Below are 17,968 nucleotides of genomic sequence, written 5' to 3' on the forward strand. Positions count from 1 at the left end.
TCTCTTCCTCAAACTTACCTGAATCATTCCTCTATCCCATAGGGGTCTACACCAAATGGAATTGGATATTCTGTCTCATTTCTGCACCCACCTTGATGGGGTCATACAAATGGAAGTGCAAGAGAGGCAACCTCTTCTCATCTTCAACTCGAAAGAAAGCTTTGTTTACACCTCTGTACAAGAACTGAAAATGGAAATCTGGATTGGAGGTTTTATAGAAGAACCCGTTTGCGTGGACTTCAAGGGTGCCAACAGTGGTCTCTCCACCTTGTTCTCCTACCTCGGGAAAGATTCTGAGGCCAGTTAAAGTTATAATGTTGGCCTCTTCATCCATCTGCAGGTCTTTGTTTTCTGATAATGCATTATATTTCTCAGGTCATATCCCAATAAAAATTCTCCATTCATTTCTTTTTTTGCAAATCGAGAGCAAGTCTTTCCTGAGTAAGCATGTGCTCAACTTCCACTTCCAGTGCAGACATTCCTGATACCTTTCTATGGCTTCCTTTCTGGCCTCAAGAAAATACTGGCTTTCAATTGGGTTGTAGCAAATTCCGTTGAGAAGTGATGTCGAGCTATATCTGCATATGGAAACAGAAGAGAAAGAGAAGTCTTAGTAATAAAAACGGCAGGAACTTTAAAAAAGCAGAAAAGAATGAATCTCCAAAACAGGTCATATCTTCTATGATACACCAACCCAGGAATGAAGGGAATCAATAGGGTTTGCGAGTTGATTCGACAATCAATCCTCAATGACTAACCAGGAAAGATATAGTGAGGATAATAAGCCACTTTCTGGATTTATGATGAGTTGGAAACATATAAGGACATAGTGTCTGATATGAAAATCAATAACATAAATCACTACTAGATCATTCATGTATACAAATTATGAGCTGAAAGCATGTATATAGGTACACATGTGAAATTAGAGATCATTCTGTTGATTACCGAACAACAATTCGAAACCCTAGAATACAAAATTAGACTGAAACTTGAAGAAAAGGTCGAGAAAACTAGACTTAATTAGGATCTTATGAATACAAATCACTTGCAGGATTCATGTGATACATACCTGAATCGTTAATCAATAGAGAAATTTGATTTTACGGCTCGTCTCGGTGTCAACACAAGGTTGCAACTCTTTTCAACAAAACCGAAAAAAATAAAAGAATAAACGTTGAAACTTGGGGTTTGTGTTTGTCTATATGTAGGCATTAGGCAAAAATTAGAAACCTCGTTTTGGTCATACTGAAATCTTACTAGGCATACTGCATAAAGACAAAAAAGGTTGTGAAATAGCAAAATCAGATTACCTCTTAACCCAAATTTTTTTTAATGGCAAATCTTCCCTCTACGTATTAGTGTTAGTAATATTGATTAGTGATTAAAAAAATTTTAGTGATTAAGATAATTTTCAGAATTATAAAGGTTGTTTAGATGATTTTTTGGATCATGGTTCGGCGAAACAAGTTGAGGTTCGGCTCACATCTATGAGCCGAATCTACTAATTGATGAACGGTTCGGCTCACTGAATCTATTTACTACATGCGCCGAACCTATAATTTTCAATTCCAACCCTTTTGCTAGACACTAGTTCGGCTTATATGAAAGTTTCATAGTAAGCCGAACAACATCCTGAATAGCCCGGGAAAAAAATAATTACTGGTTCGGCTTATATTTTGAAAATCGTATGAGTCGAACATCAATTTGTTATTTTTTGGGTTAAAATATTGTTATTGGTTCGGCACAGAACCTCGTAAATGTGCTAGGTTCGGCACATATTATGATTATCGAATACGCTGAACCCCTATGCATCTCTATCTGTGACTAGGTTCAGCTTGAAATTTCATGCCGAACTGTTCATATACACTTACAGGAAGCTTTTGTGAGAACAGTTCGGCTAAAAACGCAACTCAATTTTGAGCTGAACCCAACACTGTAACCGTCATTTAATCGATGAAAAACAGCAAATAGGAGATTGGTTTGTAAAACTTACTTTTTTATCCTCATTTTCACGGAGTTGGAGATGCAGTTGGCTCAATTTTTGGTTCAGTTGGTGGTTGATTTTCAGTTTCTACACCTTCATCTTCAATTGGTTCTTCTTCTTCAATTGATGGATTAGAAGACAATTTGGTTTGCCTAGTCCCTGCTTTTCTTTGTACGAGTCATTATGTGGTTGAGTTTAATCGACGATCAAATTTTTAAGAATCGACAATTAATCACGATGATGAATTTTTTTTTCGCAGGAGGGGGAAGAGTTTGGCTAGAGGAGGAGGAAGAAGAAGAGATGTTAAGGGAAACTGATTTTGATTTTTTAGAAAACTGATTTTAGATTTTTGTATTAAGGGTATATAGGTAATTGAACTACCCACAGGGTACCCCTTATAAGCTCACCCAAGATGGGATTATTGTTTTGTATGCCTAGAAAGATTTAGGTACACCCAAAATCAGGGTTCAAAAATTAGGCGTAGGCCCAAAAAAAAAATATTCTCATTGTCAGGCCCACGGTTAATTTTTAGTTCCGCGACACCCAAAATTATATGAAATTATAAAAAATGTCTGCATGACTGATTATGCATCCGCATGAGGGGTTATGCATCAGGGGTATAATTGGCAACGCAACTTGGATATAACATATCTAAAAATCCGCGCCTTGGAATTTTACAAATTTTATATCGTTGGAAATCTTTTTAAGAAAGCTACGCAACGAGTACAAACAAGAATACCAAATTTTCGTTTTTCACGAAAAAATTGGAGGTGATCATCATTTTAGGCAAAATTTTCGAAAACTTGATACATAACCATTATGCAGCCACCAAAAAAGATGCATAACACATTCTGCAGACGCATAACGAATTATGCAACCATTTTCTCCAGTGCATAACAAATTATGCATTTGGATAACAAAGTTATGCATCTATAACAAGTTATGTAACCATTATTTTGGTTGATTTTAGTGCAAACATATAAAAATTGATGCATAATGCAGTATGCATCCATATTTACGGATGCATATCAGGTTATGCATCTATTTTCTCGATGCATAAAAGATTGTGCAACAATTTTCTTGATGCATAATGCATTATGCAGTCATATTTTCGGATGCATAACAGGTTACGCATCCATTTTCACGACTGCATAACAAGTTATATAGATATTATTGTAGGTGCATGACAAGTTATGCAACCTTATTTTTTGTTGGTTTCAATACTAAGAGAAAAATAGTTGCATAGCGTGTTATGCAACCGTTTTCTGGACTGCATAACAATTTATGCAAAAAAAATGGCTGCATAACTTGTCATCCACCTACAATAATAGTTGCATAACGTGTTATGCAACCATTTTCGGGACTGCATAACAAGTTATGCAACAAAATTTTTTAGATGCCTAACACCTGCAACACAACTCAGCATCTCAGATTCAAGCTAATAAAATAATTGTTGCATAATGTGTTATGTAACCATTTTCTCGACTGCATAATAAGTTACACGACAACTTTTTTAGATGCATAGCGCAGGTAATTATTGCATACTAGTACATTCGAGTTCAGTAGCACCATCTATATCCACCATTTTATGTAGATAAGAGAAGAAACGTGAACAATGTACCCCCACTGACAAAATGATCAGAAAAGGACTCGAAATGCCCTAAAATGAAGGTAAAAATTCATTCGCCTGCATCTTAACAAAAAAATTGGCACTGCGCACATTGCTGTTGCTGTTGGGGCCTCCTAGCTGCTGATTTTTGCATCTGTGCGGTAACAACATAATTAGTGGGTTAAACACAAATCAAATGTAAAGACGTTAACAAAACACTTATCTAACATAAGACATGACTCGATACACATCTTGGAAATTTGTTGAGCACCATGGCAAGCCCGGCCTGTAATACTATAAGCAAACATTTCTTAAAATGTGTGGACATTTATATTATCACAAAATTACAGTTGCAAGACTTGAGGTTAATATAGCCACGTCTATGAATCTAAACAACCATATTTGAGAGGGAAATATAATTTAAAAGAACCTGTTTAAAATTGGAAAACACACGGCATACTTGGATGTTTCATCCAAAGTCTGAAAGTCGATATTTAAAACTTACAGCACTAGTAAAAGAAACTTCAATGTAGACTAAGAAATTAAATCTAATTCTTTCTTTCTTATCTACCTAAGCAGCATTAGCAACCTGATGTCAAAGGAAACATCTAGTATTTCTGCCAACAGTGAGAGCCACTTTGATATTCCAATAGCTTCACCCCGAAAAACATCTAGTCTTTGTTACTTTCTTCTTCTTGGCAATGTTTCTTCTCCGCTTCCAAATTTTCTTGGTAGGCAGATAATTCTTCTGTACAAGCAATCAAATGACGTTTCACAACATCATTTATTTTGCGACTGAGTCCCCATTCCCTAGTTAGGATTAATCTGTCTTACTTAATGTCTCTGCCCGATATTTGCTCACCCTATAAAATCCTAGTTCTCAGGCACTCTATACTGAATGCGATCGGCAACACAAACTATTTTGTGACAGCTAGTTTTTCTTCCCTAACATGTTTAGTGACTAGAGTATGCAGACACATAACAAAACAGAACAATAAAGAGGTTGCCACTTGAACCATTCAATACCTTAAATTTGACTATGATACTGCTTCTATTCAAAATGAATCAAAAAATATTTACCAAAAAAACTAAATGAACCTTAAAATAACATCAGATAATTATTTAGCAATACCGGGTGCTTCCTCAGCAGGCCTCACAACAATGCACCCACTTTCTAGCAGTCCCCCAACTAAATCAAACCATAACATCCTAAACAAGTATACAAAATTCATTGAAAAATTAGCATCTAAGAACAACCATAAAAAGTATCATACAGTAATTCATCATAAAGAAACCAAATCACCGAATAGATGATAAAAACGGGTACTAAATCATCGTTACCAGAACTCAATTAAAATTTATTAATAAGAACTGGGGATTCAATTAGGGCTTTTGAGGAAATGATTAATTTCCAGATCTCGAATCATGTAAAAACCATTTTTTGAAGACCTGCAATTCCTTTAGCTAACCATTTTTCTTTGGTCTTTAATGACACCTCCAATCATTATTCTTCTTCCTTTTAGTTTTTCTGCCGTGAACGATGGTGATGGGGAAAATCGGGATCTTTCTGTATTTCCGGTGCGAGAAAAGATCGAAAATCAATCTGCTTCGAAGGTTTTTGGAAACTTTTCTCTCTTTTCTCACGTCTCCTTGATAAAACATTATTTTAGATAAATTTGGGTTTGGTGATAATTTTTCATGAAAAAATGGGTGCGAGGGTGAAGTTTTTTTGCCGTGGGTTTGACAGTGGAAGAAACTGAAAATGGGTTTGACAGTAGTTTTCACTTAGACAATACACACGACGATGGGATTCTCCACATATGTGTTCTCTTTGTTCCGAGCCCAACTAAAAGAGCTTCGTGATGGTAAGGGGTTTGCAGTTTGCTCAAGTTAGTCGACAATACCAAAGTCATCCTCTCTAATTAGCAAGTTAAAATCGAAATTGTTGACAATTTTTCTAGCTTATATCATTCAGATTAAATTTCTCAGAGAATTGGCCATCAACACAGTAAAATAAATATAAATATAAAAAAGATACGAATCACATGAGTTTTTTTTTCTTTATTTTGAAGTAGGGTAACAGGAAATGATTACTGCATCTCTCAACACTGAACCAGAAGAAAGAAGAAACATATAAAAGATTTGAATATAGACAGATCGTTGGTTAGGTGGCCACATATCTGTTGTATCAAGGTAAAATACAGCACAATACGCTTGTTTTTGAAAAACCTGTCGAAATTGGTTAGAACTGAAACTAGAATACGTTCCCAATGACAGACCAAAACACTTGTACAAGATGACGACACATTAATGAGGTGTTTAAAGGGTCATGGGAGGCTAATTGTTTCAAAGGAGGTAGATCTTCACAAATCAAAACTTCGTTCGTTTCCTTCCGCTGTGTAGCCAGATTGAGACGAGGCTTTCCTTGTATAAGTCAACATTGCACACATTTACACCCTCGCTGAAACTGCGATCCTCAATTTCATCCGAAGCAAAGTCGTATAATTGAAAAACTTCAGCCATTAGAAACCCAAACTCGCCATTCCTTGTAAATGCAAACGGTCCCTTCGGACAGTGCTGTAATGGTCCGAGACTATAAAGTTCAGTCCAGCACTCCTTCTTATTGTAATCATTCAGAACCCATCCTTCAAAGAACATGAAGTCACGACCCTTTGTGCAAGCCGGTTTCTCACCTACTGAGTATAATTGGGTCAAACGAGAGCTTGGTATGTCACCACCAGCTGGAGCCAGAAATTTCCTAAAGATCTCTTTGTGAAAATCGAATGAAAGAATCACATCTTGATATTTTTCATCTTGGTAACAGTAGTCCGCGCCCGAGATAAAATAGCTGCCATTCAGATAGTGAAAAATACTAGAACCACCTAACCATATAGAAGCCCCACTAAATGGATCATACATTGTCGACTCCGTACTTTCAGAAAATGATATTCCTACGTCCAAAATATCAAATTTTCTTCAAATCTGGCCCATAATTAATTATTGTGAATTTTAATAATGACAACACTATCCTTTAATATATATACAAGAGGAATATCAGAATACATTTTCATTTTTCTATTTTCTTTCTCTCTCATCTTTATCTCTCTCTGTTGTAGAAAAATAGTTTCTAGGGTTTCTGAGTTTCATTTTTCTTCGTCTTCATCCAAATCTTCGACTGCAACAATGACGATCTATCGCATCTTCTTCTTCTATGCCTCTGTTATTTCAGTTATGTCAAAGATCGATTGCATCTGATTAAAAGATAGATCTTATGGAAGATGAAGATGATTTGTTTAATCCTGCATCTGAAGATCCATCTACGGAATCAAATCGACGTGTAGATAAGCTTCATTTTTCATTATCTCTTAATTCAATTGAAGTTATATGTTATTGATTTTGATTTTTTTCTCTCGAAATCTTCGAAGTTATGATTTCACTGAATTTTATCTATGAACTCATGATCAAAGTTCAGATCTGTTACAGTTTAATCGTTTTTTAGCTTTTTAAGATGAAAATATTGAAAGATATTACAAATTTTTTTCTAGGTTTCCTTACTGAATATCAATCGATCTATTTATCTTAAAACTTGACTGAAAATCGGTGTTCAGATTCGAAATCAGCGAATCATCATCTCTATTACCCATGTATTTGTTATGAATTTTATAAAGTTTGATTGAATTGCTTAATCTTGTGTACTTTACTTCTGATTCTATGTAGTTTGATGTATCTCTGTCAATGAAATCGAATTTGTTACCCTAGTATTATTTATTGTAAATTAGTGGTGGTGATATGGTTGGTTGTAAATGAAATTTGCAGAAGAATTGAGTGAAGATATGATGGTGACTAAGACAAAAATGCAGGCTAGCACTGGATTTGAATGAATATGTTACTGTGAGTTATAGATGGAGATGTGGTTGTCCTATTTGTGGATTGGATGTAATGTTACAGGTGAGGAGGAGAAAGCTGCAGCTGAGATACATCATATGTTATAAGTGTCATTTTATCTTATTTATTGAGTAGCTCTATGTCATATCCCTGTTTCTAGCGTTCATGTAGATAATTTATATGTTCTGGGTACACAAGCATATGGATGTGTAACCGGAGATTACACAAGACATATGGATGTGTAACCGGAGATTACACAAGCCATATGCATGTGTAACTGCCGTTTACTTTTTTTTTTACTCGGTCAATAAAATAGATAAAAAGCAAAAATTGTGCAGGTCCTAGGCTATAATGAGCTAGCCATGGGCTATCAACAGAACTAGCCTATTTAAAAGGGAAATAAACCTCACCCGGCCATTCTACGGAAAGCATAGAAATTTGCCTCCCCTCATAAAACTCAAAAATTTCCTCATCTAGCAAACAAGCTTGCTTAGCCGAAGCATCTGCAGAAAAATTAACTTCCCTATATTTATGAATGTAGCGAATATTGGAGTAGAAACTCCTCGCCAATCTCCACTTCTGATTTAATTGCCAAGGTAAACCCTCATTTTGAAAAGCTTGAATGCAACTCATCGAATCAGATTGAATGCAGATACTCCTAAAATTCCACCTTCTGGCCAACAGAGCACCATATATAACTGCGCACACTTCCGCATAAAAGTTTGTCTGCAATCCCAGGCCAACACAGAGGATTCCCAAAACAGCTGCGTTTGCATCACGAAATGTAACGCCAGCATCAGTCGGGCCTGGATTTCCAAGGGACCCACCATCACAGCAAATCATGATTTCATCTTGGTTATGAGGACACCACCTTACCTCAATTGGAGAAGAAACTTTGCACGATCTATGCTTCACTTTGAAATAATTCAAGATGCGCAAATCCAGGAGGATTATTCATATGGCCCTTCATCCGTATTGAGTTATCATGAATTAACTGATAAACTCGACCTTTAAAACCTAGTCAATGCAGCATCTTCAAAATAAACTTTGTTGCGCAGCCTCCATAACTCCGTAGTGATTGCAAGATTAGCAACCAACCACAGATCCTTAATCATCCTGTTGCACCCCTTAGCAGCCTTATACGAAGCCACCAAATCTTCTCTTGGTTGCAGATTAAAAATACGAGCCTCCCAAGCCCAAATTCTCTTGGCAAATCTGCACTGCCAAATAATATGGCCAAGAGTTTCGCAATCCCGTCTACACAAACGGCACATTGAAGGCAAACACCTCCCAGTCTTCTTAATGACATTATCATCACTAGCACAACACTGCTTTGCCCATATCTTCCAATATTGAACACTTAGAGTAAGGTGCACAACTGGCCGAGAAAACAAAGTTGTAGTTGGCAGAGTTTCCGCATTCTCTCTAATGGCAGCCTTTGCAGATTTAACTGAGAAGACTCCTTTGCTATCTAAATCTCAAATCTTATAGTCATCGCCCCCAACAATAATAGGCAAGTTTCCAACATCAATATTGAGCCGAACCATCAAATCCCATGTGCTTTGAGGAATAGCCCAAGCACCATCAACAATGATATCACTAACCTTATCCTTAAAATCATTAGGGACTTTGGAAGTAATACCTAATCTCTTCGCAATCGAAAAATCACCAAGCCAATTATCAAAGAATAAGGAAGTATTAGCGACATCACCTATAATTTTCCTAGTATGCTGCTGCACAAAATCATAAACCCACCTGATTCCAGGAAAAACCGTAGAACCAAGTTTGTAATCAATTAAAACTCCTTTCAATTTGAAGTACTTCGCCCTCAATAATCTGGCCCAAGTCTTGTCCTAATCACGAATTGAAATCCATAATTTCATAAGCATAGCCTTGTTAACATCAACCAATCTTCTAAGGCCCAGACCACCTTCACGTCTTGAACAGCACAGGTTGTCATACAAAACCGTAAAGAACTTACGTTTTTCCGCATCACCCGACCAAAGAAAATTCCTAATGACCCTCTCAACCTGTTTAATGATATTGCAAGGCTATTTATAAACAGCCATAAAGTGAATAACATAGCTAGCAATCAACGATCTGATCAAAACCAGTCTAGCTTGAAAAGATAAGAGTTTACCCTTCCAACCAGCTAACTTGTCCATAATCTTTTCAACCACTTGCCTGACATGAATGTGCCGCACAATGCCAGGCTTCAATTGAATTCCCATATATTTATCCGGAAATAAAGTTCTTTCCATGCCCAAATAATTAGCAATAGCAATACTCCTAGAATAAGTGCCACCGCCGTAATAAAATTTGCTCTTCGCATAATTTATGCACTGGCCTGAAGCCTTCTCATAGACACTAAGCATAGTCTTCAAATTTTGCAAACTATGAAGATTACGTCTGCAGAAAACAAGAATATCATCCGCAAAGAGAAGGTGTGTTGGAGCCACACCTTTCTTACTAACCATGTTGTGCATACTTCCATTAGCAAACAATTTAGAGTTGATTACAACTCAAAATATCTTCAATAAGAACAAAAATCAAAGGTGAAAGAGGATCACCTTGGTGCAACCCTCTAGTGATGCTAAAGAAACCCTCTGTACTGCCATTTATTAGCACAAAAATCCTAGCCGAACTAAGAATACTATGAATCCAAGAGCACCAGGTTTCAGAAAAACCATATTGACGGAAAACTTCAGTTATAAACTCCTAACTTACAGTATCAAAAGCTTGAGCAATGTCAAGTTTTAAGCCGACATTACCAAAGTTCCTTGGCGTATAAATCTCATTAATCAATTCAGATGCAAGAGCTATATTTTCATGAATGTTCCTTCCCTTCATAAAAGTCACTTGTTCTTCAGAAATCAGACTATTCAGAACCGTACCAAGCCTGGTAGCCAAAAATTTTGTAATGATTTTGAAGAAAAAATTACTCAAACCAATAGGCCTAAAATCTTTAATAGCATCCGACCTTGTGTTTTTTGGAATGAGAACAATAAAACTAGAAATAATGCCATTAGGAGTTTTCCTCATCAACCAAGAATTTTAATGGAACTAAAAAGATCAGTAGCAATAATATTCCAACAATGTCTGTAGAAAGACCCTGAGAAACCATCTGGGCCAGGCGCCGAATCTTCTCCCAAGTCAAAAACAACTCTCTTAATCTCGTCTAGAGTTGGCACAGCATCCATAAAATAACTCTCAGGGTCTGAGATTATTTTATGCTCAAACTCAAACAATTTTGGATCAATGAAAGCCGCTCCACCATTAAACTTATCCTTATAGTGATTGGCAATGAAATCTTTAATTTCATCCTGCAAAACCAAAGTAGAGTTAGATGAAATCCTAAGTTCAGATATTGTATTTTGACTCCTCCTCATACGAATGCTATTATGAAAAATCGAGTGTTTTGGTCACCATCCTCCAACCAAGTTACTCTCGATTTCCTCTTAAGCATTACTGCAAAATCAGTCCGCACTGCATCCACATCATTCTTGACATCTGCCACCTTGGTGAATTGGACTTCATCCGCCGAATCTAAATCTAGAAGATAATTTTCAGATTCAAGACTAAGTTCAGCCTGTTTCAAACGAAATTGAACATCACCAAACACAGTTTTATTCCATAGCTTCAAGACTTCCTTCAAACGTTTTAAATTTCCAGCAAAAACAAAAGGAGGTGCACCAATAAGGCGCAAATTCCAGTTTTCTTCTACCAGCTGCATAAAACACGGATGATCAAACCACATATTCTGGATTCTAAATGGAGCTCTTGCCGGCCTTGGACTGTCAAAAGCAAACCCAAAAAGCGGGGAATGATCTGAACAGATCCTTGGAAAAGCTTTGCACCTCCAATTTTCATATTTATAACTCCAAGCATCATTCACAATCGCCCTATCATTCCTTGAAACAATACGACGATCACCACTCTGACAATTAGACCAAGTATATTTTTTTCCAATCGACTCCGCTTCCACTAGCCCATTATCAGAAATCCAACTTCGAAATTCATTCATATAAGTACTTGAAGTTTTCCTACCGTCCTTCTTTTCATCCAGACGAAGAACACAATTAAAATCACCAATCACCAACCAAGGAATAGATATAAAAACCAACCCCAATTGTTTCCACAATAATCTCCTTGTAACCGGATCCCAAGAAGCATGAACAGACGTAATCCAAACACCATCAAAGTCTAAAGTAATTGCTTGTTTAGAAGAAGATAAAATATCTGGTCTTGCCAAAGAATTCTTCCACGGAACTGATAGACGCATTTATGTGTCTATTTTCATCTCTTTTGTGTATTTTGTTAGTACCCATTTTTGCTTATTGTGGTGTTTTTATGTTTGTTTAGGTGTTTTTGGAGAAATACCCCTTGTGTAGAAAGAGTTGCTCAATAAGTAATGTTTTACACCCCGGAGAAATGCACTGAAAGGCACCCCAGAAATGTACCGGAGGATCCCAGAAAAATTATCATTTCCACCCCAAAATTACTATTTCCACCCAAATTACTATTCGCACCCCAGCACTCTGGATAAGGGGCACCTTCTTCTCAAATTCAAATAAACTTTTTGGCGGGAAAATTGGTTCATCAACTGGCAGAATTTCAATCGACAAAATGAAGGTGTTGTGGTGCGATTCAATGGCTCAAACTTGGTAGGAAGATGTGATATAGGTTAAGGAACACGTTTTAGGCTTTTGGTTCGATCAAATTTGGCCATAATTAGCTGGAAAATTCACGGAAGCAAAACAGGGAAACAAGGGTTGGACACGGGTTTGAGCGTGTTCTTCTCATGCATGAGGGCTCTAGCAACGTTTTGGGTCGTGTTTAAACACTTCTAGAGTGACCAGGATGGAAATCTATGCGTACCAGAGCAAGAATGGAAAGAAAATATTCCCAAGAATATTTTTCTTTACTGCCGAGTTAAAGAGAATTATATGGAGTAATTGAGGGAGATTCAACGAGCTGTAGGTGTATAAATATGTTCCATGGGAGTACTAGAGAGGCTGTCGAGAGTTTGGGGAGGTTTGGAGGCGAGCAGAGAGGCGCAGGAGGAGTTGCAGAGAAGTTACCTGCTGCTGCTGCTGCCATTAACACGCCTGAAGAACACGAAGAACGGACCTGCCAAACTTATTATTTGCTAGTCCTCGAGCAAAATTTATTCTTGAAAAGTGACCGAGTTAATCTCGGGTGGGTTTATCAGAGGTGTACCCACAAAAACCAATACTCCAGACCCTAGCTATCTACGAAAAATCTTGGAAAGCACTAAAGAACCTCCTTGGTTGGCATACAATTATTGACTTTAAGAGGAAGAACCCTGATGCGAAATTCCAATTGATGTACACGAGTTTGCACTCAAGCATACTAAAATTCATATAAGTGACAGAGCTCTACTAAGATAGTTTCACGATGGACATCATACTCGGAGTCAGACTAATCACATGAAAAGATTAAGAAGATGGAAAGAAAAATGTAGATGGTTGAAAAGCGAACGGTGTTTCCCATATCTGTCTTAAGGCCTCTGCCAAGATGAACCTAACCTAAATGACTGAGATACCGGTCTGACTAATATTAACACACTGGCATATACAAGGGAACCAGTAGTTAATAACTTAAATCTAGATCAACAAACTGGCAAATACAAGGGAACCAGCAGTTGACTACACATAACAATAACCATTTTTTTTTTTTTAACTTAACGGCATGAATAGATCTTTTGGATCCAAGCGCATGCTTCTTGTCAGCAGATTACACGATAGTTCCCACGGGTCCTGCATTCCACGCTTGCTTAGGCGACGGAAACAGGGAGAACACACGCATATTGCTATCCAAGTGTTAATACTTATTCCGATTGGTCTAACTGGTCCGGTCTTTTTTTCTTTTTTTTTTTTTTTTTTTTTGGGTAACTCAGTCACTCTATTTCACCCTAACAAAGGTAACAACTTGAATCGTGTGCCCCACCAAATCACTTGAAACAAAAGAAAACTAAAAATAGAAAGTGAAAAGGACTCGACGAGATATGGCGAAACTATCATGTTATTTCTAACACCTGAGCTCTGTGCTTTTATGAATAGACTCTATAGATGTTTCCATCTAGTCAGATTGGTTCCTCAACTCCTAAAACAAAAATGTTTCCATCCACTTAGATTGGTTAGTGCTATCCTTAATAGGCGTAAATTTCTAGGCTCTGGAGTTTATTTATTGCAACTAAAAAGTTTCTCCCATACCCCCAAACTTAAATCTAACATTGTCCTCAATCAATGAATCACCTTAAGGAATACAGTAACTCGCTTACAGGAGATTCGCGAGTATTTCGATGAACTTACCTCCCGTACCAGACGGGGGATGAACCGTTGTCGTCGACTCGGGCCACGACTCCTATGCCGTGTGCGAACCCGAGGGGCCGATACGATATAGTAATCGTCGTCCTTCCCTGCACACAGTTTATATAATATATATATTTTTTTTAATAATAATACCCTTCCGTAGGGTTAAAAAAAATAAAGTCCAATTGTTTAAAGTCCAAAGTCCAAAATAAATAAAAAAAAAAATTATAGTTTTCCTCACACACTCTAAAAAAAAATTAAAAATTAAATCCTAAAATTGTCCTTTTTTCTTCTCTTTTCGCTTTTCGCTTTAAGCTTTTTCCCCTCCAAGTCCTTAGTGCTCCACTTCGAACCTGTAATCCAAAGACAAAAAGACAAAGTAAAAAGGAACAAATAAAAAAAAATAAACCTAAAAATTCTACCTAAGCACAAATCCCCGGCGCCATTTTGATTAAAGATTTTTCGGTGGTTGTAGTAATAAAGGTTCGAACTCTAAGATTTGTGAAGGTGAAGGATTTTTAGATTTATAAAAATTATATACAAATATAGACAAATTGGTAGAGAGGTACTGGGACTAAAGATTCGGCCATTTTTCATTTTCAAGTGGTTCAGAAATTAATTCTAGGCAATTATAATTTAAAACAAAATGAAGATTAACTCTATTCTTTGCCAAAGTAGATTTTATAAAATATTACTTGTATTTCTTAAGCATGGCATATCAAAAATCCCTAGGACTAAGCATAAACCATCAAATGAAATCACAAATAATTAATTAAAATCTTAATTCAATTAAAATTGGTGCAAAAAGTAAATATAGAATTAAATAAAATTACCCCAAGTATGAAGTTTGGCCTCCTCCGTCGTCCCAGTGTTGGGGTTTATCTCATCATAGTAAAAATGCTCTCAAAATATTTCATTGATGCTCAAAAGTGTTTTACAATGAAGAGAAATACAAGAAATTGATGAAAAACAGAACTCTGCGACCCACAGAAGGCGTCCAGAATAAACGACAGAGCTGAGTTGCTGTTGTCGTTGAAGAACTACGACCCACGAGCCGCTGTCGCTGTCACTGTTGAGGAACGACTGCTCTGGCAGGTCCGTTCTTCGTGTTCTTCAGGCGTGTTAATGGCAGCAACAGCAGCAGGTAACTTCTCTGCAACTCCTCCTGCGCCTCTCTGCTCGCCTCCAAACCTCCCCAAACTCTCGACAGCCTCTCTAGTACTCCCAGGGAACATATTTATACACCTACAGCTCGTTGAATCTCCCTCAATTACTCCATATAATTCTCTTTAACTCGGCAGTAAAGAAAAATATTCTTGGGAATATTTTCTTTCCATTCTTGCTCTGGTACGCATAGATTTCCATCCTGGTCACTCTAGAAGTGTTTAAACACGACCCAAAACGTTGCTAGATCCCTCATGCATGAGAAGAACACGCTCAAACCCGTGTCCAACCCTTGTTTCCCTGTTTTGCTTCCGTGAATTTTCCAGCTAATTATGGCCAAATTTGATCGAACCAAAAGCCCAAAACGTGTTCCTTAACCTATATCACATCTTCCTACCAAGTTTGAGCCATTGAATCGCACCACAACACCTTCATTTTGTCGATTGAAATTCTGCCAGTTGATGAACCAATTTTCCCGCCAAAAAGTTTATTTGAATTTGAGAAGAAGGTGCCCCTTATCCAGAGTGTTGGGGTGTGAATAGTAATTTGGGTGGAAATAGTAATTTTGGGGTGGAAATGATAATTTTTCTGGGATCCTCCGGTACATTTCTGGGGTGCCTTTCAGTGCATTTCTCCGGGGTGTAAAACATTACTTATTGAGCAACTCTTTCTACACAAGGGGTATTTCTCCAAAAACACCTAAACAAACATAAAAACACCACAATAAGCAAAAATGGGTACTAACAAAATACACAAAAGAGATGAAAATAGACACATAAATGCGTCTATCAGGAACCCATATGTTACCTTTTTCACCAGCATCCTCATTAGTGATAACATCTTCACAAAACTCATCCAATCTCAAAGACCTAACAAAATGTGTAGTGCAAAAAACTTTCGGTTCTGCAATACAAATAACATCAGTTTTGTGCAAGTGATAGAGCTCCTTTAACTTGGCCTTTGCACCATCTTTGGACAAGCCTTGAGCATTCCAATATAAGACCCTCATTGATTACCCCTATCACATGGAGGGCTTGCCGAACCCCTTAATTTCATCTTATTTCTTGTTTCAACATGGCTAGTACTTTCCGCAGATTTAGTGCCCGGTTTGTTTTTTGGTTTAGTTTTTGTAGTGCCAGCCGCTTTCTTTTCCAAAGTTTCTTGCTTCAATTTGTCTGTCTCTGCCTTCTTTTCCCACTCCTATTGATCCATCAGAGCACTCCATTCAAGCTTCTTAGATTCAACATCTACAGGATTAGTACTTGGTTACGAAATATCATGAGGAATATCAGAAACAACCTCCTCCGCCTCTTTTTTAACTTCCTCAGTGCCAGATTCAAATCTGTTTGATAAAGTTATATTATCTACAGAATTTGCCAGAGATGATATTCTAGATGTTTTAGTAGCAGTACTAAAACCAGCCTCGTCAACAGGTTCCAATACAAAATTTGTAGGGAGCAAACATGTAGCTATAGTTTCAACAAGGTTTTCAATATTATCTTGAACAAAATTGATCTCAGCTTGCTTCTTCTGCTCAAGGGCCAGATTCCTTTTCCCAAGTGATAGTTTTCTAAGGGTCTCAACCCTAGTATGCACCATTTCTTGCTCAATTCTGGCCACCTCCGCATCTCTCTGCAAATCATAAGTCCTTTTCTTCAATTCTTCAAGTTTTTTAATAGCATCAAGTTCTTCATTATCCACCAAGTCAACATCCTCAGAAGAAGTCATGACTAAAGCAGCACTTAAAGCACCATCATTGAGCATCTCCGCAGCAACAAAATCATTGCGTTCAGAAGAATCGCATTCTTTACGCTGGCTTGTACTATCTTTGCACTTCTCCGAATTATCACTATGCAGAGCATGATCAGATGCACCAACATTGTTAACTGGAGGAATATATTCATCAACAACACTCGTTGAAGGGCTATCAGTATATTTACGGGTTCCAGCAAAAACCTTTGTAATTGGGACTTTCGTTGTTGGAATAAGTAATGGTGGCATAGTTTTTGCGACCGATTGATCCACCAGATTTGGGACTTTATCCTTTGATATTTTCTCCTTCTTCCAAAATTGTTGAAGCTCAGCAATCTCAGCTTCAATTCTGTTCTTGATCTCTGGATCCTTTTCAGCATCATCTTGCTCTTGTAAATCCCTACGTTTCTTAATACGACACTCAGCATTAATATGACTAATGGATATGCAGTGACCACAAAAGCTAGGACGATTAAAGATTTCATAGTTTTGAACAAAAGCTTCCTCACCATCTTCACCATTAATAATAATCTTACCAAGTGGCTTCGAGAAATCAATATCAATCAAAACCGAAGCAAAATAACCATACTCTTAATTTAAGGTTCGCGGATCAACCGCACATGGCTTACCTAAACCTCTAGCCATTCTAAACAATGATTCTTCATCCCAATATTCCCATGGAAGAGCTGGAAAACGAACCCAAACAGCAACCCTTGTAACCTTGTCTGACTCAGGATCAAACATTGGCGTCCATGGTTGAATTTTAAGTTGTTGCTCATTAATATTCCACGGACCATCATAGCTAACCCTCTTGCAATCATCCTCATTGTCTAACTTGATAAAAAAATAACCTTTAACCCATGGAATAAATTGAACCGAACCTCCCAGCTTCCATTGATTCAATAACTCCCTCTTAACAACATCAAATTTGAGTGTTCTAAAATCTAAACGACCAACCAAACTAAACTTCCAAACAGCTTTAATTCTAACATGAGTTTCACGCGGAATTATAATAAAAACTTCACCTGTTGATGTTCTAACTGGAGGATGTGACAAAGAGTCCGCATCAATCTTAGAAAGAACATGAGTTCTCCTATTAACTATGGATGCCCATGATCGGTTACCACCATCACTCGCAACCATATTACCATCTACAACCTGTTTCCAGAACCGCTAGAATTAGGGGTATGGTTAGAATTTTCCTTCGGCCTATAGAACTGTCGTGATCTTGATTTC

This window comes from Papaver somniferum, chromosome 5, assembly GCF_003573695.1.
Source record: "Papaver somniferum cultivar HN1 chromosome 5, ASM357369v1, whole genome shotgun sequence".
NCBI lineage: Eukaryota > Viridiplantae > Streptophyta > Magnoliopsida > Ranunculales > Papaveraceae > Papaver > Papaver somniferum.